Raw genomic sequence first — 24338 nt, 5'->3', positions numbered from 1 at the left:
TGGATCATCCCCTTTGGTACAGCAGCATCACATACATTCCCCAAATAAACCTCTGCCTTGAACCACAGTCACCTCCAACTCCTGTATCAGCTGAGTCCCTTTACAGCAAAAGCTCTTCAAAGACAGGATTAGGGTTGCTATCCCTGCTCCTCAACTCATGTGCTATCCTCAAACTGCTCCAGGTGCATTTCTGTCTCATCAGGCCACTAAGACTGCATGTGTCAAAATCACCAAGAACAGCCTTGTTGCCAGAACCAGTGGTCACTTCTCAGTTCTTGTCTCTCTTCCCTGACGTCCTAACACTGTTAACACAGCTGACCATTCTCTCCTTGAAATGCTTCGCTTCTCTTGGTTCTCTGTGATACCAAAGTTCCCTTGGTTTTTCTCCAATCTTAGAGGCTAAACCTTCTCAGTCTCCTTTGCTGACTTCTATCTTCCTCCTCTACTTCTAAACACTGGTGTGCACCAGTGCTCTATCCTGGGCTTGTTTTGCTTCTTCATCTATGAATCCTCCTCAGAGGCAGCCTCAACCAGTTCCACGGCTTGAAATACCATCTGTGTGGTAATAACCCTGACATCTCCATCTTTAGCCCTGTTGCCAAGAACCTCAGATTTATATATCCAGCTGCAATCCTGATATCTTTATTTAAATATCTAGCAAGTATCTCAAATGTAACATGGCTACAAGGGAGTGCTATATAGTCCCCAAAAATTTGCTCTTTATCTAGTCTTTGATGTCTGAATAAATGGCCTCACCATCTCCCCAGCTGCTCAGCCAAAAATCTGAGAGCTATCATTGATTCATTCCTCTCTTTCATACCTCCACTCTAATCCATCAGCATGTCCTTTTGACTGTGGAAGGGAAAATGTTAGTTGCTCAGTCGTGTCCAACTCTTTCAACCCCAAGAACTGCAGCATGCCAAGCTCTTCTGTTAATGGAATTCTCTCGGCCAAGAATCCTGGAGTGGAAGCCATTCCCATCTCCCGGGGATCTTCCCAAACCAGGGATCAAACCTACGTCTCCTGCATTGCAGGCAAACTCTTTCCCACTGAGCCACCAGGCTCCAAAATATTCTAATATCCTATGAATATTCAAGACTCCACTTTATACTCTTCCCATTAGTGCAACAGACTGATTGCACTAATGGCTCTGATTTTAATGCCTCTCTGACTCTTTTCACACCTCTCTGTATACCTGCCCTTTGGCAATGCCCCTCATATTAGCTGTTGATGTACTCAAGTAACCTGCCTTGACCAATGTGACAGGAGCAAATTGAACACAAGCTAAGGCTTAAAATTTTGCCTGCCCATTTCTACTTCCTTTCTTGCTTCTTTATTATGACCCTGAGACTAGGACTGGGCCAGCCTGACAATAAGAACAGAGTCATGTAACAACAACATACGAGGAGAGCAGAGTTGTCCCAGCCGTCTGAGTTGAGGCCATCCTAGACAATCAACAACCAGCTAGCCCTCCCAAACGTATCAGGGAAACCAGGCAATATGGCGGAGTTGCCTACCTGACCCACAGCTGATCACAGACATGGGCAAGCTCGGTCAGGATCAGCTGAGCCTGGCCCAGAAGGGCAGAAAACCATTCCATTGACTGAGCAAAAAGAATCCTTTTTCTGTATGTCACTAAGTTTATGGGGATATTTGTCACACAGCATTACTGTGGCAATAACTAATAGAGACACCATCATCCCTCGTCAGGACTATTGTAACACGCTCCTGTTAGGTCTCACTACTTCCTCCCTCATCTTCTTACAATCCTTCCTCTATTCATCAATCAACAAACTTTTTTTTTTTTTGGATGCACTGGGTCTTCATTGCTGCATACAATCTTTCTCTAGTTGCAGAGAGTGGGGGGCGACTCTGCTGTGGTGTTCGGTCTTCTCATTCCTGTGGCTTCTCTTGCTGCAGAGCACTGGCTCCAGACACAAGGGCTTCAGGAGTCGCAGCACACAGGCTCAGTAGCTCTGCTTCATGGGCCCCAGAGCACAGGCTCAGAAGCTGTGGCACACAGGCTTAGCTGCGCCAAGGCATGTGGAATCTTCCCAGACCAGGGATGAAACCCGTGTCCCCTGCTTCAGCAGGTGGGTTCTTACCCACTGTGCCACCAGGGAAGGCTCAATCAACAAAACTTTTAAAAACAGAAATCAGCTCATGTCCTCAGTCCTGCTTAAACCCTCTAACGGATTCCCTGAACTCAGCCTAAAAATCTCTTAATTTAGGACACCACCTACTTGTCCAACCTCATCCAGTACCACTCTCTCCCTGGCCCAATATGTGTCAACCACAACAGCCTTCTTCCTGTCCTTCACACACAGCAAATCCATGGCATGTTGGGGGGCAGGCAGTCTTTGCAAATCATATTACCTCTATCTAGAAAATCATTCCACCTGCTCTCTCTTGCTCACTCTTTAACCAATAACTTCTTGTAACTCACATTCAACCTATATGTCACTTTCATCAAAAGACCTTTCCTTGACTGTTGTTGTTTAGTCGCTAAGTCATTTCTGACTCTTTGTGACCCCATGGACTGTGGCTCCTCTGTCCATGGAATTCTCCAGACGAGAATACTGGAGTGGCTTGCCATGCTCTCCCCCAGGGAATCTTCCCGACCCAGGGATGAAACTTGTGTCTCCTGCATTGGCAGGCAGATTCTTTACTGCTGAACCACCACGGAAACCCTCCTTCTCTTGACTACCTAATGTAAAATAATCAGTCACCCTGATTAAATTAAGGATTTTAATTCTCTGCATCAATACTTATTACTTTGCAGCACTTTTGTTATTTGGTTTTTTTTTTCTCATTTATTTTTATTAGTTGGAGGCTAATTACTTTACAATATTGTAGTGGGTTTTGTCATACATTGACATGAATCAGCCATGGATTTACATGTATTCCCCATCCCAATCCCCCCTCCCACCTCCCTCTCTACCTGATCCCTCTGGGTATTCCCAGTGCAGCAGGCCCAAGCACTTGTCTCATGCATCCAACCTGTTGGCTGTTGATCTGTTTCTGTTATTTGTTTTTAATCGTGTGATCTCCGCACTGACTCTAACATCCACACAAGCAGAAACTTAGCCGGTGTGTTCACCAATGGATCCTCAGCTCCTAAAACAGTTCCTTCACATACTAAGCACCCACTAAATACTTGATGAATGTTACCTGACATGGAATAAATAAAAGATCAGATCCTTTCTGAAATCAAGTTTTTCACAAAGAGAAGGGGCTAGGCAAGCTGAAATGGCAAGGGAGAAAAGACAGACTGATCCTGAGAAGGAATTTTAGAAGCAGAGAAAAAAACTCACCTAACAGATGAAGTTAAGCATGTGGACTCTGAAAACAGCCTAGAATGGAAGCCTGGCTTTGTTGCTTCCTAGCTGTGTAAACACGGATACATCACTCACTTCTCTGAGCTTGCCTCCTCATCTATAAAATGGGGTAATAATTACTACTTCACAGAGTTGTTGTAAAAATTAAATATATGTAAAGTGCTTAGCACAGGACATGGATCATAGTAACTACTCAACATTAGTGATGACGGTGGTGGTGGTGGTGGTGATATCTAAATCAGCCCTGATATTGATTAAATTGGCATAATCCATAATACCTCACTCAACCTGTTGAGTCTATCTAATTTTTTTTCAATATTTAGGCATTCCATATTGTCCCTTCTCACCAAGAATGGAATCTGCACAGGACCTAGAGCCTGAAGAGCTGGGTTCTGGCTCTACCACTAACTAGCTGGGTCACCTTGGGCAAGTCAGCAACTTCCCAGAACTGAAAATTAGCCTCTCATGAGCTCTGTCCATCCCCAAGGTAGAAGGGGCAGGAAACGGTATGCGAAGTAGAGATACTTGCATAACAGAGACACAGAGGCAGAGAGACGGGAAGGGAGATAAGCACTCTGCTCAAGGGGGCTTCCCTGGTGGTCCGGTGGCTAAGCCTCCAAGCCCCCAGTGCAGCAGGCCCAGGTTCAAACCCTGGTTAGGGAACTAGATCCCAGCCCCTGCAACTGAGAGCATTCAAATGCTGCACCTAAGGATTCCGCAAGTCCCAAATGCCACAAGGAAGACAGGATTCTGAGCGCCACAACTGAGACCTGATACAACCAAATAAACAAACACGTATTTTTTTAAAAATCACTCCACTATATTCCAGAGCACAAACAAGAATGTCTATACACCTTAACTCAAAGCTTCCCAGACTGTTCCAGAACACTACAAACTTGTCAGATGATACCAGTCCACAGTCTCACAAGGGCAGGCACATGGGCTGATTTTACTCTCTCACTGACCAGTGGCCAGCACAGTAGCCAAATCATATTATTACAGTATGTGTTGATCACATGCTTGCTGAAATGGACAAATATATTTAGGGAAATCAGGGCTAATCAATGTCAAACTGGTTCCCTGTGTGCATTTCTCAGAACCTCGTAAGACATGAATAGGCTCTTTGAATCATATAGAATACTTTCCAATCTTATCTGATCACAGAACTCATTCTGTTTCCCTTGAACCTGATTAACATCTCCCAGAATTGTAGTATTCTACAGAACAGTGTAAGAAACATCTTAACACATCTTTTTTTTTTTTTTTGGCCATGCCGTACGGCTTGCAGGATCTTAGTTCCCTAACCAGGGACTGAACCCAGGTCCCAGCAGTGAAAGTGTTAGGGGAAGCACACTGATTGAAACCGCCCACCCTGGCCAGGCACCATAGTAACCATTTGCATGAGTTGTTTTATGGCAGGAGATCCTGATAAGGAATACGGAACTAATAGGCCACCACCAGCCGGAAGAGTTCGGGAAAGATCGGGAAAGATCGAGAGGAGACACTACCTGTCCGTCCACTTCCCAGAACCCCTCTTGCTAGCATCCATCTTGGCTGAGCGATGCGTGCGCCACCAGGAAAGACTCTGAATTAGAATGACTGGCCAAAGACCACCCGGAAACTAATCCCCTCACCATAAAACCCAAGACTACGAGCCACGCGGCAGAGCAGTTCTCCTGGGTTCCCTTACCTACTGCTCTCCACCCGGGTGCCCTTTCCCAATAAAATCTCTTGCTTTGTCAGCATGTGTCTCCTCGGACAATTCATTTCCGAGTGTTAGACAAGAGCCCAGTTTCGGGCCCTGGAAGGGGTCCCCCTTCCTGCAACAAAAGTGTGGAGTCCTAACCACTAGACTGCCAAGGAATTCCCAAGCTTACATAATTTAAGTCATTTTTACCATCACGATATAAACATCTTACTCTTAACACATAAGATAATTAAAAGGCCGATTGTACTTTGACTCACATCTAGTGCATGGTTGTTTCACACCAAATTCTGCACCTCCAAATCACCCATCACCAAGCAGGACCTTGATCTCTCCCATCTCCTAAGAAGCAGATGTCCTGCCGGTTTCTCTGCCTGCTCCATGCACCCTCACAACCAGTCTGCTCCACAAATCCTCCCACCTTTTCTTCCACCACCCCCTCTCTCTACATCCTTAGTCTTACTATGAACTTCCTTCAACTTCTTTAATTACAACTCTTCTCCTTTTATAATCAGCCCAACAGGTTTTTATCTTATAATCTACACTATCATCCTATGCCTGAAAACTTCAAAGTACTTCTCCCTTTAATAATAAAGGCTGGTCCGTCACTTGCGTTCTCCACACTGGATCCTCTTTTGGGTTATTCCTTAATCTTAACTACATATCATCATGTCAAATTCTACCTGGGTTCCCTCTTCCCATCCTACCATCTGTTTCCTAGAGCTCAAGGACATAGATGTCTTCATTTTCCCATGCCTTTGTTTAAGTTCTCTCTGCCTAGAAGAGCACCTGTTGAAATCCGACTCATTTGTTAAGGTCCTGATCACAGGTAATCTCTTTCATGGAGTGTCCCTGATATACCACTCTGGTCACAACTAGCTACTCCCTTTAAGATGGGGAAGCTCTATACAGTCAGCAAAAACAAGACCGGGAGCTGACTGTGGCTCAGATCATGAACTCCTTATTGCCAAATTCAGACTTAAACTGAAGAAAGTAGAGAAAACCACTAGACCATTCAGGTATGACCTAAATCAAATCCCTTATGACTATACAATGGAAGTGAGAAATAGATTTAAGGGACTAGATCTGATAGACAGAGTGCCTGATGAACTATGGATGGAGGTTCGTGACATTGTACAGGAGACAGGGATCAAGGCCATCTCCACGGAAAAGAAACGCAAAAAGGCAAAATGGTTGTCTGAGGAGGCCTTACAAACAGCTGTGAAAAGAAGACAAGCAAAAAGCAAAGGAGAAAAGGAAAGATATTCCCATTTGAATGCAGAGTTCCAAAGAATAGCAAGGAGAGATAAGAAAGCCTTCCTCAGTGATCAATGCAAAGAAATAGAGGAAAACAACAGAATGGGAAAGACTAGAGATCTCTTCAAGAAAATTAGAGATACCAAGGGAACATTTCATGCAAAGATGGGTTTGATAAAGAACAGAAATGGTATGGACCTAACAGAAGCAGAAGATATTAAGAAGCTGTGGCAAGAATACACAGAAGAACTGTACAAAAAAGATCTCCATGACCCAGATAATCACGATGGTGTGATCACTCACCTAGAGCCAGACATCCTGGAATGGGAAGTTAAGCGGGCCTTAGAAAGCTTCACTACGAACAAAGCTAGTGGATGTGATGGAATTCCAGTTGAGCTATTTCAAAGCCTGAAAGATGATGCTGTGAAAGTGCTGCACTCAATATGCCAGCAAATTTGGAAAACTCAGCAGTGGCCACAGGACTTTTGGAAAAGGTCAGTTTTCATTCCAATCCCTAAGAAAGGCAATCCGAAAGAATGCTCAATTGCACTCATCTCACATGCTAGTAAAGTAATGCTCAAAATTCTCCAAGCCAGGCTTCAGCAATACGTGAACCGTGAACTTCCAGATGTTCAAGCTGGTTTTAGAAAAGGCAGAGGAACCAGAGATTAAATTGCCAATATCCGCTGGATCATCAAAAAAGCAAGAGAGTTTCAGAAAAACATCAATTTCTGCTTTATTGACTATGCCAAAGCCTTCGACTGTGTGGATCACAATAAACTGGAAAATTCTGAAAGAGATAGGAATATCAGACCACCTGACCTGCCTCTTGAGAAATCTGTATGCAGGTCAGGAAGCAACAGTTAGAACTGGACATGGAACAACAGACTGGTTCCAAATAGGAAAAGGAGTATGTCAAGGCTGTATATTGTCACCCTGCTGATTTAACTTATATGCAGAGTACATCATGAGAAATGCTGGGCTGGAAGAAGCACAAGCTGGAATCAAGATTGCCGGGTGAAATATCAATAACCTCAGATATGCAGATGACACCACCGTTACAGCACAGAGTGAAGAGGAACTAAAAAGCCTCTTGATGAAAGTGAAAGAGGAGAGTGAAAAAGTTGGCTTAAAGCTTAACATTCAGAAAACGAAGATCATGGCATCTGGTCCCATCACTTCATGGGAAATAGATGGGGAGACAGTGGAAACAGTGTCAGACTTCATTCTTTTGGGCTCCAAAATCACTGCAGATGGTGACTGCAGCCATGAAATTAAAAGATGCTTACTCCTTGGAAGGAAAGTTACGACCAACCTAGATAGCATATTAAAAAGCAGAGACATGACTTTGCCAACAAAGGTCCATCTGGTTAAGGTTATGGTTTTTCCAGTGGTCATGTACGGATGTGAGAGTTGGACTGTGAAGAAAGCTGAGCACTGAAAAATCAATGCTTTTGAACTGTGGTGTTGGAGAAGACTCTTGAGAGTCCCTTGGACTGCAAGGAGATCCAACCGGTCCATCCTAGAGGAGATCAGTCCTGGGTGATCATTGGAAGGACTGATGCTGAAGCTGAAACTCCAGTACTTTGGCCACCTCATGCAAAGAGTTGACTCATTGGAAAAGACCCTGATGCTGGGAGGGATTGAGGGCAGGAGGAGAAGGGGACGACAGAGGATGAGATGGCTGGATGGCATCACCGACTCGATGGGCATGAGTTTGAGTAAACTCCGGGAGTTGGTGATGGACAGGGAGGCCTGGCGTGCTGCCATTCATGGGGTCACAAAGAGTCGGACACAACTGAGCGACTGAACTGAACTTAATTACCTCAAGGCAACTGGACAACTTATCACAGATATATGAAGCTAGTTGTACATATGAATGCAGAGACGATAGAGTTGGCAGAGAAAACCATGAACCAGGTGAGTCTAACAAGCAGCATGACCATGACGATGGTGACAAAAGGAGAAATCAGAAGGGTATTTGCATGAATGGCTTGAATGCTAAAGGAGAAAGGCTTCTGTGTGTCCTGCAAGGAACAAAGGGAAGCCAGGCGAAGCTACAGAAGAAAGAGCTGCAGAGAAGGGAGTGTTCTCACTCTGTGGGGCGGCTGGGCTGTGGGAATGCTGATTCACAGTGGAACAATGCCCTCACAGGGCGACCGGAAAGATGTGGGCAGGACGCCAGTAGAAGGCTGCAAGCTCAGAATCACAGGGGAGCTGAGAGTACATAAGAAAGCAGCTGATCAGAAAGGCTGGGAGCCAAGGAAACTGGGGATAAGAAGCAACGCTCTGGCCTAAATTGGCTGAGATCCCAGGGAGTGTCAGGGGCCAGATGAGTTAAGCATTCAACAATCTTTGATCAACATTCAAAAGTAGGTTGATAAGTAATTGTTCTAATGTCTACAAAGATCCGATTTCCCTAACGTGCCACTCATGGCACAATCGACATCTCCGTGTGTGGGCTGGGCCACAGAGGTAGTGGATTGGAGGGCGTACCAGGGAAGGGCTGGGTGTGGAGTCTCCCTTCACTGGGGCAGGGCTCACAGACTGAAAAGGGAAGAAACAATCTGAATATGTGCAGAGTCTACAGGGATCAAAGACCTCCAAGCACAGAGCAGACCACAGTAGGCACCCAGGCCCAAGAAGCAGTGAGGCTGGCAGACATCCAGAGAATGGCAAAGGGAAATCCACGACAAAAATAGTTTCTGAAAAGTCTGTCTGCTATTTAGGGTTTTCAGTTCCAAACAACTAGATTTGGGCACACAACAACAGCAAAAAGGAATGCACTGGTTCACATAACCAAGAAGCCCTGGATGCTTCAGGCAGCTGGATGCTGGGGTTCAAAGGCTGCGGTCTGTGCTCTCCACCCCTTGGCATTTCTCTCTGCACGCCAGCCTCATTCACCCCCTCCTCCTCCAAACAGCTGCCTCCATGCAGTGGAGAGATGGCCACCAGGAGTTCTAGGTTACATTACTCCAGCAGACTAAAAGTCCCAGAGGGAGGAAAATGCCTCCTCTCTTAAACTGAACCAGAAAAAGAGCCTGAGTGAGTGCGTCCAGGTCATGTGCTCACCGCTGCCCAATCACCTGGCCAGGTAAGGAGGCCCTTCTCAGGCTGACCCAAGCTGAGTCACATGACCATCCTTGGCCGTGGTGTCAACCCCACCCAAACTACATGGACTGTGAATAGAAAGTTCCCCAAAGGAAGGAAGTCGGGGCAAAGACAGTGTAGCGACTTGTCAGTCAGGCCCCAGACACCAAAAGAGAAGCCCAGTTTTGTCCCTTAAACCATCAGAAGGGCTTTGAAGTCAGACAGAACTGGTTTTCAGTTTCAGCTTTGACGTTGACTAGGATGGGCGAGCCTGGTGGGCTGCCGGCTATGGGGCCACACAGAGTCGGACACGACTGAAGCGATTTAGCAGCAGCAGCAGCTGAGTATGTATGCTCAGCCTCTCAGCCGGGTCTGACTCTTTGGGGCCCCATGACTGTACCCCACCAGGCTCCTCTGTCCATGAGATTTTTCAGGCAAGGACAGTGGAGAGGGTTGCCATTTCCTCCTCCAGAGGATCTTCGATCCAGGGATTGAAACTGCATCTCCTGTGTCTTCTGCATTGAGGGCGAATTCTTTACCACTGAGCCACCTGTGTGATCTCAAGTAAATTACTTAATTTCTCAGTGCCTCAGTTTCCTGCTTGTGAAACAGTACCTACCTTCTGGAGATGTTTGGAAAGATTAAATGAAATAATGCACATAAACTGCTAAGCATAATGCTTGATTAACAGGGATCAATAAACGGTAGCTATTATCAGTAATAATAAAAATCATGACAATTATTATTCAGAACAAGGTTACCACATGAAGGGTGAGCTGTGAGTCGGTGAGAGAGCGAGCCAGGTCAGCAAACTTGGGTAAATCAACCTCAGGTCAAGATTAATTAAGGGCAACTCATGCTACAATACAGGGGCCCTGAACGAACTCAGACGACAATTCAAATCAGTGAATGTGTTCAGCACCTATATACTACGTGCCAGGCACCGAGGAGACAGTGGTGAGTGAGACACATGGTAAACTACCAAGGTAAACTACCAGGAAAAATGACTATGGCTTTGTGACATGATTCTGGGGAGAGGCAAGGGTGACTGAAGCTGCTTCCTTACTTTTAGCCGTAGGCTGTGAATACTGGAAAAGTCCTGAGCATACAAGAGAAAAATGCCAGGCCCAACTGCGGGAATGCTAGGAAGGTATAAAAGGACTGCAACCACTGCCCCCTCCCCAAAAAATGCCTTTGCATGAATTAGGAAATTATGTCTCTTCATTTAGACACTTCACTTCCATCCTCACAGTAAACACATCTACCAAATCGTCCACCTGAGTGACATCCCAGAGTTTTGCAGTGAATAACCTGCACAACTGTACATGGCAGCCCTGGGTATAGGCAGGGAAGATGACCTGGGGGCTGGAAGGGGTCAAGGAATAGGGTGGGGATAGAGAAGCTGGAATCCCCAGGCCTTTGGAAACAGACATTAACTTTTGCTATGGGGCTGCTCCATTTATTATGGTAGACACTCACTGCAAACAGCAATTAAGCATTTGATATGTGGCTATTACAACTGAGGACTAATTTTTTTATTTCATTTTAATTAATTTTAATTTAAAATTTAAAACTGAAGTGGTATAAAATATGTTTCCTAACTTTGGTAGGACTGCATTTTACTTTACCCACTGTACTGCATAAGATATTCTATTGAATTGCATTGCATTATACTATATTGCTCATAGTAAGCTCCTGAGTTGTTTCTAGTATCACATTAATAACTTTCATATGATTATACGGTAAAATATTTTTTATATACTGAGTTACCCAAAATATACTATTAAAATTAATTTCACTTGTTGTGTTTTGCTGTTTTTAGTGTGGCAACTAGAAACTTCTAAATTACATGGCTGGCACACAGAATATTTCTTTTTTAAAATATTTATTTATTTATTTGGCTGCATGGGTCTTAGTTGAGCATGCAGGATCTTTAGTTGCGGCATGTGGGATCTAGTTCCCTGACCAGTATCAAACCCAGGCCTCTTGCATTGGGAGCACCGTGTCTTAGCCACTGGACCACCAGGGAAGTCCCTCACAGAATATTTCTATTCATCAGTGCCTCTGTGAAGACATCTTAGGACCTATAGTGCTAAGGGGCTTGGAATGATACCAGGGGAACTGGTTGCTTTTAGTTTTGTTTGAAGCAGCCTTCTATGTTTTCTTCCAGGTTGTCCAACTCTGTTGACCAGGAGGGAAAATAACAGAGGCAGCGGGCAAGCAGGCAGCTCAGTATGTGTGGCTCAGGGGAGCTTGCAGACGACACTGGAGCCAGACTGTATGTTCTGAACTCTGACTCTACCACGTAACCAGACTTCCCTGAGTCTCCTTCAGGCTCTTTATCTACAAAATGCCAAAAATAATCTTGCCCACTTTATCGGGATTGTTGGGAGGGTTAAATGAGAGATCTAATGTAAAGAACTGAGCATGGAGCCTGGCACATCTTACATGCTCAGTTAACTACAAGGGGGCCACTGGAGCATGATTTGGAAATAAAGAAGGTGCAAATGAAGGGTCTTCCTGTACAATGGAGCTCAGGCTGCCAGGGCTTAAGAGGGTGCACCGTGTCCACACGTCTCCTCAGCATTTATCTTTCTAGACCAAAGAACTGGGCAGAATTACTTACTCAATCCTCTATGCTGCCGATTAATATATTTGCTTTTTTCTAAGTCCATTATGTTTTTAAGGTACATTGATGAAACAATCTTACATGCTTAAGAATCATGAAAACCGGTAAGGTAGCATTTCTGAATGATGTGTAACAACAGCTAAGATGTAGCTAGCTTTTTTGTTCCAAAGCCTACAGTGAATCAATGTCTTCAGTTAAGAATTTACAGTAACATCTGAATCGCATTCTTGAGTAAACTAGAACATCCATCTGAATGTACAGATGGATTCATTTTACCTTAACGCTTTCTTTACTACTTCCCTGACATTTTGCATGAACTTGAGACCAGCAATTTGGCTTTTTTTTTTTTTTTTCATTTATTTTTATTAGTTGGAGGCTAAAGCAATTTGGCTTTTTATGTCCCAAAAGGTTCAGGTTGACTGTAAACTTGGGAGTTTACACTGTCTACTCCCTCTTCTACATGTTTTACTTTAGAAATAGTAATAAATAAACTAACTTACTAACATTTGTAATCTGAGAAATGTCCACCTATGCTTAACCTCTGTTCTGTCTTCCAGTCCCCTCCCTATTTCTGACTTTTAAAAATATTTCTCCCAGCCTCCCACTGACTCAATTTATTTAATAGCCTTTGTGTGGAGTCTTCTCACAGTTTATCCCTAGCTTACACAACTATGCAACCAATGTTCCTCAAGAACTCTAGGGAATTTGTCAAACATGATTCCTCCTCACAAAGGAGTAGCCTACCCCGGCAAAAGGTTATATCTGCTTAAAAACTGTAAAATCCACTTTCCCAACACATACACTTGTGCAGAATTTGTTTTAGATTCCACTCTTTCCACAAGTTCAGTTCAGTTCAGTCACTCAGTAGTGTCCGACTCTTTGCGACCCCATGGACTGCAGCACACCAGACCTCCCTGTCCATCACCAACTCCCGAAGTTTACCCAAACTCATGTCCATTGAGTCAGTGATGCCATCGAACCAACTCATCCTCTGTCGTCCCCTTCTCCCACCTTCAGTCTTTCCCAGCATCAGGGTCTTTTCAAATGGGTCAGTCCCTCCACAAAGACCAAAAAAATTCCACAGACGCCACATTAAATTTATCATCTGATTCTCAACAAGGCATTATGCTCTATGAGGCTCACTTTTTTCATCTGTAAAATGGGCATAATATACATATGTTAAGTTGCTTCAACTGTGTCCGACCCTTTGCAACCCTATGGACTGTAGCCTGCCAGGCTCCTCTGTCCATGGGATTCTCCAGGCACGCACACTGGAGTGGGTTGCCATGCCCTCCTCCAGGGGAATCTTTCCAACCCAGGGATCGAACCCGCATCTCTTACATCTTCTGCATTAGCAAGTAGGTTCTTTATCACTAGTGCCACCTGGGAAACCCATAATTTATGTCCTTTGCTAAATAGAGCAGGCCACCTCATTACTCATGAATGTATATAAAACATTCTGGGAAAAGCTCAAAGTCTTTTACAAGCATTAGGCCATGAATCTTTCTGAAGTGGACTGTTAATTAGGTGTCATTATGCTTTGTTTAATGGATGGAAAGCCCAAGGCTCGGGAACACAATACCACATAATGGCTAACTTAGAAATCTAGCCTAGGCTTTAAACATCAGGCTGAGAGACAGGGGGGAGTCGGGGTAGGGATCTGAATAGGAATTCACTCTGCTCCAGTTCTTCATCAAGAAACTGCATTACTACAAAGTTCTCTCCTGTCACTGGTTGCCCTGCCCCTCCCACTTCCTCATGTGGTCCAGGAATGGGGAAACGGGTGGGAGAGCTGGAATTCCCTACTGAACATACAATGCCTTTCCCACTTCCAGAAAGGTTCATGAACCCTAGACCAGGTACTAAAGACAAATTTAGTTTCACAGAACTCGTTACAACCCCTCCACATTTTGTTACTGATCTCTGGAAGCGTTTCCTACCAGACATCCAACAAAATAAAAGGAGGCTGTAGACATTTATCGACAAGAACATCAATTCAGTTCAGTTCAGTCGCTCAGTCGTGTTCGATTCTTTGTGACCCCATGAATCGCAGCACACCAGGCCTCCCTGTCCATCACCAACTCCCAGAGTCTACTCAAACTCATGCCCATCGAGTCGGTGATGCCATCCAGCCATCTCATCCTCTGTCGTCCCCTTCTCCTCCTGCCCCCATTCCCTTCCAGCATCAGGGTCTTTTCCAACAAGTGAACTCTTCGCATGAGGTGGCCAAAGTATTTGAGTTTCAGCTTCAGCATCATCTCCGCAAATAAACCTGTCAGGCTACTCCAGCTTCACTATCTGACCTACAACTGGGTACATGGCATGGCCTCAAGAACTCCAGATAAACCTTATGTCTTCACCCAAAAGAGATACCGTGGATCCAAAAGGTCAAAAAAGAGGTAATGGAAACTTTATATAGCCAGTGAGTTTTTACAAATTATTATTTTGTACCTGCTGACAATGATTAATGGAAACTAGAAATCCTTTAATCCCAGAGTGGTATTTTGAAAAATATTTCCTGAGAAAACAATTCCCAAACGGGAAAAAGATAAAGCAACACTATTTACTTAAAGACAAACAAAAAATATGTCCAACAATTGGGGAGTGGTTCAAAAATACCATTGCATATTAACAAGACAGACTGTCACCGGGCTATTAAAAATGATAATTATTCCTATAAGAAGATGCCTATTTTGAACACTGTTACCCAAAGAACAGCATGTCTAAGTATAATTTCATAAAGTATATATACACACACACATATATATATTTATCAATATCTAGCTACATCTATTATCTATATCTATTATCTATATCTACACATATATATATTTATCTATATATGTGTGTGTTATATATGTAAAAATTATAGAATTTGGAGTTACATAAAGGATTGCACACAATGCTCCTTTGGTTAATTATTTTCTAGAAAGTTGCTAAAGATTTGTAGAAAGTCAAATGATGATAAAGATGATGGAGAGGGGAGTTTACAAAGATTCTCTCTGGAACAGTTTGGGGGTCATTTTAAATCTCTTTTTTGTAAGTTTCAGTATTGTTCACAATTTTTTAACAATGAATATATAAAATTCTACAGAATGACTTCTTTTTAAGGATGGCAGGGAGAGTCCAGCGTGCACACTGTGAGCTGGGGAATGCTACTGGCAGGCAGAGCTCCATCCCTGGTCTGGGGGAGCAAAGCGGGATGTGTCACCAGCTGAGTCTCAAAAACCTTCAGCTATGATTCCAGAATCTATGAACAAGAATTCTTTATTGCACTGCTTCTGTAATTGGCTTAAATATGTGACAAATAAGCTGAATATCATTTTAAAAAAGTAAAAAGCATTCATACCTAAAACTTACATATCTAACAGCACTCAAAACTCAGTTAAATTGTTTTCTTTTTCTCTGCATGCTTAAAGGATCAAGCATTTTTATTACTCAAGGCAGGAAAATAAAATAGAAAGCCAACTGCCTTCTGTGAAACAAAAATAATCCCAATGGTAAAAACTAACTTTACTGCATGCTTAAATTGTATTCGCAGAATAATAAATACTGAAATCACTACTATGTAGGTAAAAAAACACAGAATTTAACTTTGGGGTAGTCATGTGGAAATCTCGCAAGCTGTGGCTGAAACTTAATATTGGGGGATACCTGAGGACATGACAGCTTCTAAAGAAAGAGCTAACAGAAAAACACTATTAGAACTCTACTCAGGATAAAGAGAAGAGACACTACAAGTTTTCCCTGTTGAATCAGGCCAGGATTTTGCAAAAGCATACGGTTAAAGGAGTAGGACACTTGACCGAGCTCTACGTCGTACGTCTTCCACGCAGCACGTGACGACGTGAGGCTTTTCATTTTGACATTCTATAGCTAAGCATTTCCAAAGCTCTCAGCATAAAAAAATAAATGGCTTGTAGTTACCAAAGGAAAAATATATGAATATTGCTGAAATCCAAAGAAATCTTCCTCTTTTAGAAACATAAAACATAGAGGACTAGAAACCTAGCTTGCACACACTTCCCTTCCTCTTCCAAAGCTACTCTCCTTAGCTATAAAAATCAAGACAATTACGACACTATGCTAAGAAATATATGGGTGAAAAACAACTAATAATAAGTAAAATTAATGTTGTCCTCTCAATGTTTTCAATCAGGATTACTTCTCAATAATATACTTGGGAATACTTAAATTGAATACTGTATGGCTTCAGTCTATTCGGCCAAAGAGAAGTGAAAGTATAATCAAGAATTTAGTGAATATACAATATTGTTTGTTAATCAGCTATATCCTGATACAAAATAAAAAGTTTAAAAAAATAAAAATATAATAGATTAAAAAAGAATTTAGTGAATATAGACTATTGGATACAACTTGGATAATTATGACAATATACGTGTGTGTGTGTGTGTGCGTGTGTGTATTTTAACTGTCAAGTGTTGACCATTATCTGAAAAATTCACCTGATACAATGATCTAGTATTCATTAGACATGCACTCTTAACCTGGGAGAGTTCACATTTCGGCTAAGAAGACAAAAAGAAGAACTTATATGAATTACTCAGCACATTAAAGAAAAGGTATGCTGCTTGGAAAAAGATGTTGCAATGTCTTCAAAGGCTCTGTTTAGAAAAAGGGAAGGACACGTGTGGAAATACAGAGGGAGGAATGAGCACCGAAGGTATTCCCCTTGGCCAGGCTTTTGTTCACAATGCTACCCAGTGAGTTCCAGCTGAGTGTTTCCTAACCATCCTATCCTTCGCTGTCATCCTCCAGAATGATTGCTGTATCTGCTCCACTGTAGCAACTGACAGCACTGGTTTTTCTGGATTCCCAGAGCATAAACGCCATCATGAGAGTATACAGCTTTGCTTTTTCTACACAGATAAGGTGGTGTGTGATCAACACTCTTCCTACTTCAGTGGAAGCTAACTCTTGCATCACTCCTCTATGCATAACCAGAAAATCATGTTGGTATTGTCAAGCTACTGAGATAGAAAGCTGGAAGATCACAATGCATTAAGGGAGCCTAAAGGATGTCTCAGCCGGTAAAACAGGATTGGGAAAGTTGTGATCATCTGTGAGGAGCAGGGTAAGTCCGTCATCCCTGCTCATCCAAGCCAGAAACAGGAGCTCGGTGCCCATTCCAAGAAAAGGCATGAGCTCTGAAATGGGAAGAGAGGATGTTGCTGTTGATAAGGCAACTATGTCATAAATGCCTCCAGAAGGAAATATGATAATTTCCACTGGAGACCACATGATCACCAATGACACCAGGCTCATCTTCCAGCTTAAAATATTAGACTTATAGAGGCTGAGCTTCACTGAAAGGTGTAACACTCAGAGGACAAGGTGACATAAGGAGTCCTCCTAGACAAAGCCAACTGGAAAAGCAGGAACCAGGGTTCTATGACCAGTAAGCTATACTCTACTCAAGCTAGGGCTGGAGAGGGGTTTTGCTTCCTAGGACCACTGGAATCAACTGGCAGGAAATCCTTAGAGCGGTATAAGAAGGAGTGAGGGGCCTAAACTGGGCTGGGTGAGAAAATACACCCAGGCTGGTTAGAAAATGTTTACTGGGACTTCCCTGGCGGTCCAGTGGTTAGGACTCCATGCTTCCAATGCAGGGGGCCCGGGTTTGATCCCTGGTCAGGGAACTAGGATCCCACATGCCATATGGTGCACCCAAAAAGTAAAAAAATTAAATCAAATTAAAAATAAAAGAAAATGCTTAGCCTGGGTAAAGGCAGGAAAAATAGCAGCACACTGCCGTGGCTAAACCACACTACTCCCTCGGCTGGGGTGGTTAGGAAAGCTACACTTCAGGCATTAAGAGCAGAGTAAACAAACCTTCTGCTTTCTCTCCCGCCTGAGAGTCCAATAAAATGACAACTGAGGGACAAACCCACAAGGATGGGGAGAATGAGAAAAGAGGCAATAGTAAAAATACTTTGGTGGGGTAAAGGGAAGCCAAGATCCACCCTGATTTATACCATGGAATCTGAAAATGCTAAATTGTTGCTGTTCAGTCTCTCAGTCGTGTCCGACTCTTTGCGGCCCCATGGACTGCAGCACGCCAAGCTTCCATGTCCTTTACTATCTCCCAGAGTGTGCTCAAACTCATGTCCACTGAGTCGGTGATCCCATATAACCATCCCATCCTCTGTCATCTCCTTCTCCTCCTGCCCTCAATCTTTCCCAGCATCAGGGTCTTTTCCAATAAGTCGGCTCTTCAGATCAGGTGGCCAAAGTATTGGAGCTTCAGCATCAGCCCTTCCACTGAATATTCAGAGTTGATTTCCTTTAGGATTGGCTGGTTTGATCTCCTTGCAATCTAAATAAGTCAAGACAACGGCACCCCCTGTAGGGGGAGGGGTGATCGAAAATGAAAATTGAAAGCCTCCTAAGGAAGCAATTAGGTCTCCCAGGTCTCAGCCAGTCTGAGCAGTTCAATGATTGCCCCTTCTCCACCCCAGCAAAAAAACACCTGGAGTTTCTTCCCTGCCTCTTCCCCCAGAGGAGTTACATGAACATGTAACTACCCACAAAGAGGGCAGAAAAGAGAAGGTCTCTGTATTGGAGTATGTCAATCACAGCTCGGGTGGTTTTAATACCATGGGGGCGGGGGGGGGGGGTGTCGGTTACATGAACATGCAGATGCTGAGACAATCAGCCTTCTTCTCCACCTAGTTCCCAGATCCCTGACAGCCAGGCTCTTCCCATCAGCCAGGAAAAAGACTGCAAGAGCTTTTTCTGAGCACCCTCACCAGCCCAAGAGGTACTAACATCAGAGTTTCCCCAAATCACCCAATAGTGAATTTCCCAGTCAACAAACCCACTACATCTTTAGCTTTTTAATCCCCTACTTAGATATGAGTAGACAACGTAGGATATCAGAAATACATGGAAAGTCTCTAACACAAAAGGTAAAGACCTAAACAGACAATAGCAACCTGGGGAAACTGAGTCTGTGCAGGAAGAAAAAATCTTTAAAAAAAAAAAAAACCAAACTCCTCAGAAAGATAAGACACTGAAATCATAAAAGAAAATCAAGAAAGAAATAAATACAAAAGCCACACACAAATACGTATGTATATATATTCAGGGAGCAAAAATGTTTTAATTTTAAATATTTAAAATATGTTACACTCATGAAAAACTCAGTGGAAGAAGTTCATGATAATATTGAGAAAATCTCCCCCAAAATAGAAATAAGAAATAAAAAGATAGATAAGAGTAAAGAAAAGGTAAGAAAATATCTAGTATTCAGCCCAAAATATCTAATATCTGAACAATAAGTTCTGAAAGTGAAATCACAGAGAAAAAGTAATGATCAATAAGAAAACTCAAGAAAAGTTCCCAAATTGAAAGACACAGATTTCTGGACTGGAAGAACCCAGAACAATGGATGTAAATAGATCCATATTGTAGCACACATCATGATTATGGAGGCCAAGAGAAAATTCTATAAACTTCCAGAAAGGAATTCTATAAACTTCCTTCCAGAAACAGCAGGTGTATAGAAAGGTTACAGACAAAATTAAGGAATCAGAACAATTTTACAATTAAGGAATCTGAATTTCTCAGGAGCAACACCACAATCCAGAAGGGGATGATGAGACAATGCCTTCAAATCTTCCATCCTATAAGTCTGCAGTCAGATAAACTGTCAGTTGACAGTGGTAAACATATTTTCAGCACTTGCTATAAAATGAATAGACAAAACACAAATCAATAAACTAAATAGAAAAAAATACACATCCTGTGCAGCCTTCACCAGGAAATTTATTGAGGACGGACAAAGGAGTCTACAGAGATAAGAAAGGCATATGCCACAGGTAAGAGGAGAACTGATACAGGAGAGAAACGATGGGGACTCCCAGGATGATAACAAAGGGGGTCCTCAGGGTGACATCTGTGCCCACACGTAGAAGGCGGCCAGTCCAGATCAGAGCAAGCCAGGAGGCTCAGGGACACCTTCTTCAAGGAAAATGCAACTGACAGAATACCTGATGCATCTGAGGGAAGAATCTGAAAACTATCCAAAAGCTCTGCGTAAAATTAATGATGAGTACATAAAAAGCTAAGCCAGTGAACAAACAAAGCAATTACTGACTCCGAAGAAAATAAGTTGTACTTGGCTTGGCTATGAATATTGATCTAATTACTGTTTAACTATTGCAAGGATAGGAAAATAAGGAAGCTGTGGTTAGATGGGGGGGTCAGAGGGAAAAAGAGAACCAAGTCATCATCTTCCACAGCGGGAAGTGAACAGATAAAGCTTCAGACTGAAAAATGCAACTACAAGTATCACCTACAAGGAAATAAATATCAAATTAACGAGCTCAGAGAATCACAAGTGTTTATTTCTGGAGAGGGAAAAATGTAACTTGGATTAAAAGTTTAAAACTAAAAATAAAGAGGAGAATATAACAAAACAAAAAACATAGTGGCTTCTGTGCCCTTTTATTATTTGCTTTTGTTTTGTTTCCCTAATAATTTGGGAAAATTCCAGCCTTGTTTCGCCTAAACAAAAGAAAATATCGTTTTCTACATCTAGACCATGCAGCTGTGGTCATCGGAGCTCTGAACAGTCAGACTTAGTGGGAAAGTTAATAGTTATAATCCAATCCAAGAAGGACTGGCTGAGCCAGAGCAGAGATGCAAAGGCAAGTCTGGGTGGAGGCACGCTTGTAGGTGAAGGAAACTGCTATGCCTCTCTCCTCTGGGATTCTTTTCAACAAAGCTAGTCTCATGGCATAATCTCCTGTGACAGGATAATTTTAGAACTGCCAGGGAACATGGACCAATTGCACTCCTTTCTAGCAGACTCCAGTTAATCCAACCAAGGCAGCTAGCCTTCACAGTGATTGATCTGGGTTCAACGTCAGTTGCTCCACTTTGCCTGAGCAGACTGGATAAGAGAACATAGTAAGGGCTCTGATACAGGCAGTCCCATCATCAACAGCATCTATGCACCAAGCTGGGAGTCAACAGCCCTGTCAACCACGTGGACTATCCCTGCCCTGAACAAGAAAACGATTCTCTCCAAGGGTGGAGTCCCAGGGAGCAGGGGAGTGGGGTGGAAGCCAAGGAGCTGGAAAATCTAGGGTGGAGGAGGGAGGCACCAACCAGGCCAACCTGGGGGAACCTGGAGGTAGAGATATGCCTGGAGCGCAAGGCTCAGGCTGCCAGCACTCTGTACACACAGAGGAAGGTCTCTACTAGCAATTCTTCCCCAAGCAAAAAGTGGGCAGACACAGCCACAATGCCACCAGCCATCCTGTCCAGGGTCAACTTAGGAAGCAAAGATCTCCTTTTTCTTGAGATTCACTATTTGATAAAACTCAGACTCTGCCCTTGAGTGACTAGCTGCTGACAAAATACGAGGACTATTTTGATGCACAATAAGCAAGGAACAGGTTGACAGTGCTAGAGCATATATTAATATTCTTTTTCTTCCCCCTATTTGGGAAGATGTGAAAATTCTAGTTCAAGAACCTGTGTGTGGTGAACTAGAGGTTTGCCAATCAAACAACACTGTTTCGCACGTGTTTGCAATGCTTGCCCTATACAGTTCTACAAACCAAAACGTACACACCCTCTGGGAAGAATCAAGATCATTAGCATAAACGCAGTAAGCATCTAGATCTGACAAAAGAATATACTGATCAGATTAACTGGAGTTTTGGGAAAGTACAGCTCTTCCCTAAACAATGAGAATGTACCTAAACAAACAAACAAAAAAATTCAAATACTTAAGGAGACTGTTATACACATTTTCTATTCTCCATATAAATCATGATACTCCATGCGATTCTCAACAACTAAGCTACCAGTATCACAAACCAACCTGTTAAATCCTAAACTTACTTGGGAAACCTAATGGTGTGTTGGGAGTGTTTCCTCCTTTCTAGCTCTTTAGGGAAGAATTATCTAGAAAAAAAGTGAATTCTCAGAATTTCCTAAGAGGAAAAAAATGGGCATTCACTGGAAAAACACAGGGTACATACTCAGAACACTTAACTATTTTGGATAAGCTTCAAACCCACTTAGCTACCAGTCATCCTGTTGTTCTAACTTAACACTGAGACCTACCCTTCTAATCAAGTCTTCCAGTTTCCAAAGAATGGCAACAGATGAGACTGTTTCCGAATCTGATACACAGCAACTTCTTGTTCTTCCATGGAGGGGGAAAAAAAAAAAATCAAACCAAAAGGAAATGTAGGATCCGAAGGAAACAGCACACCCCCGAGTCAAGGCCCTAGTTTTCCCAACACATGTATTCACCGACTCCCTGCTAACAAGAGTCAAACATAGTTTCCCAGATTTAAAAGTGTGAGGCTGGTGGGGAGAGGCACTCAGACACATGCAACCGTGGAAAGTCTGTCGATTCTGCCAACTCTCGCACCAAGACTTCGCTGCTGCCCAAGAAGAGAGAAGAAATGAAGTCCGCGGCGCGGCTGGGAAGTGAACCCAACGTTGAATTTGCTTCAGGGCCTCGGTCCCGAGACTCTAAAGGAGAAGGGGCGGGCGCTCCTCGGGAGAAGCTAGCGCCGGAGGCCGGGGGACGGAGAGACTGCGGCCGCCGGAAGGCGCGGCCACGCCGGGACGCGCACCTGTCCCTCCGGAGCCCGCAGGGGACGCGGGTCCTCACCTGGGGCGGCGCGCTCCGGCTCACGACCGCGCGGGGTAGAGAAAATCCTTCCTGGTTCCACAAGAGTCAGCCTCTGGGCTGGTGGAACCCTCCTCTCGCCGCACGCATCCCCACCCACCCTTCCCCGCCCCGAGTGGCGCAGGCCCAGGGCCGCCCCCGCCGGCCCGCAGCGCCCTTACCTGGCTGGAGCGCGCCTGCTTCGCGGAGCCCGAAACACTGGAGTCCGCCGGAGCCGCCGAGTCCCGCGTCGGGAGCCCCGCCCCCTGCCCGCTCGCCCCGCCCCTCCCCGCTCGCCCCACCCAGGCCGGCCCGGCGACCGCCCGGGCCCGCGAGGGCTCCGCCTCCAGCTCGCGGAGGCCGGCGGCGACCTGCTTCCACTGCTCTGCTGCGGTTCTGAGACGAGGTGGGAGTGGGTTGCTTACGCGTTCCGGCTCCCGGGACCCAGGGGGAGTTTCGGGGAAGTCGCGGGAATGTCCCTGGTGTTTCCTGGATGCAGGAACCTCCTCCTTCTGCCCCCCCCAGCCGCCCCGCGAGGACACGGACACCCCTGGCCCGGGAGAGCCCCGCGCCGTGCCACCTGTGGGTGACTGGGGACTCTATCGGCACTAAGGAGCGCACCTCCCCTTCCGCTAAATGGTGGCGAGCCAGGTGGTAACGCAGTGAGGTGGAGCGAAGCAGCCAGTTTCACCAAGAGAATAAGTCTTTTTCTGTCCAACCTGAAGCACCAGAGCGCATCTGATACTCTTACAGGTCACGTGCTGTGTGTGTGTGTGTGTGTGTGTGTGTGTGTGTGTGTGTGAGTGGCTCAGCCCTTTCTGACTCTGGTCACGTGGTGTGTGTGTGTGTGTGTGTGTGTGTGTGACTCTGGTCACGTGATGTGTGTGTGTGTGTGTCAGAGGCTCAGCCCTTTCTGACTCTGCGACCCCATGGAACTATCATAACCTTGTTAATCGACTATACTCCAGCATAGAATACATTTTTTAAAAAAGTCCACCATATTATGTAGGGTAAAAGGCACAGAGAACTTAAAGTACCTACCTAATGTCACCCAACAACAAATTGAAAGGCTGGAATTCAAATCGCTGTAGTCTGCCTCCTGATTTTGAGCGCTAAACCACAGCTCTCCTGGCTTACCAAATTTCAGTGTCCACCGTGTCTCATGATCTGTTAGAGGCCAGAGAAATACAAGGACTCTGCCCTCCAGAAGCTTTTAGTATAATGGGGCGAAAGGGACAGTCAGTCATCAATAAGCAAGTGAAAAATGAAGCCATTGCATGTGCAAGAAGCGTCCTGACTTATATACAGTAGGGTGATGGAATTGAGTGTGGGGAGGGGAAGACCACAGATCTAGTTGTCCCCGAGGCTTCCCAAAGGAGGGGACAGTGGAGCTGGGAGCTGAACGATCGGCCAGGTAGTGAGCCTGAAGATGAAGCAGAGGGAAGGTCACGTTCATTGATCCTCTTTCTACCTCATGTTTGTTGGAGACCTAAAAGCATGCCTTCCTATATATTATCTCTCTTTTGATCCTACAGTAACCCTGAGAAGTCTGACAAAATTCCATTTTACAGAAAAAAAAAAAATCTAATGATTAATGATTGCCTAAGAGGGAAGGGCGATGGGAAGAGGGCACAGATTTGAACCAAGGCTTTCTGATTCCAG

The 24338-nt window shown here is 44.2% G+C and overlaps 1 protein-coding gene across 6 annotated transcripts in view; it reads right to left on the bottom strand.

Annotated features, from left to right (window-relative positions):
* TEC (tec protein tyrosine kinase) overlaps nt 1-22998 on the bottom strand; it is a 146295-nt gene extending 123297 nt beyond the window's left edge. For 2 of the 6 annotated variants that reach the window (XM_043906836.1, XM_043906840.1), the window contains exon 1: nt 22859-22915. The gene's annotated coding sequence lies outside the window, so the exon portion shown is untranslated. Of the gene's footprint in view, nt 1-22120; nt 22206-22679; nt 22780-22858 lie in introns of those variants that run through there. The other 4 variants (XM_043906841.1, XM_043906837.1, XM_043906839.1 and 1 more) reach the window with 4 other exon arrangements.
* Nucleotides 22999-24338: the final 1340 nt, after the last annotated feature.

The sequence above is a fragment of the Cervus elaphus genome, chromosome 6 (genome assembly GCF_910594005.1).
Source record: "Cervus elaphus chromosome 6, mCerEla1.1, whole genome shotgun sequence".
NCBI lineage: Eukaryota > Metazoa > Chordata > Mammalia > Artiodactyla > Cervidae > Cervus > Cervus elaphus.
Note: the sequence above shows the minus strand (reverse complement) of the source record. Positions and strands in the feature narration are given on the sequence as shown.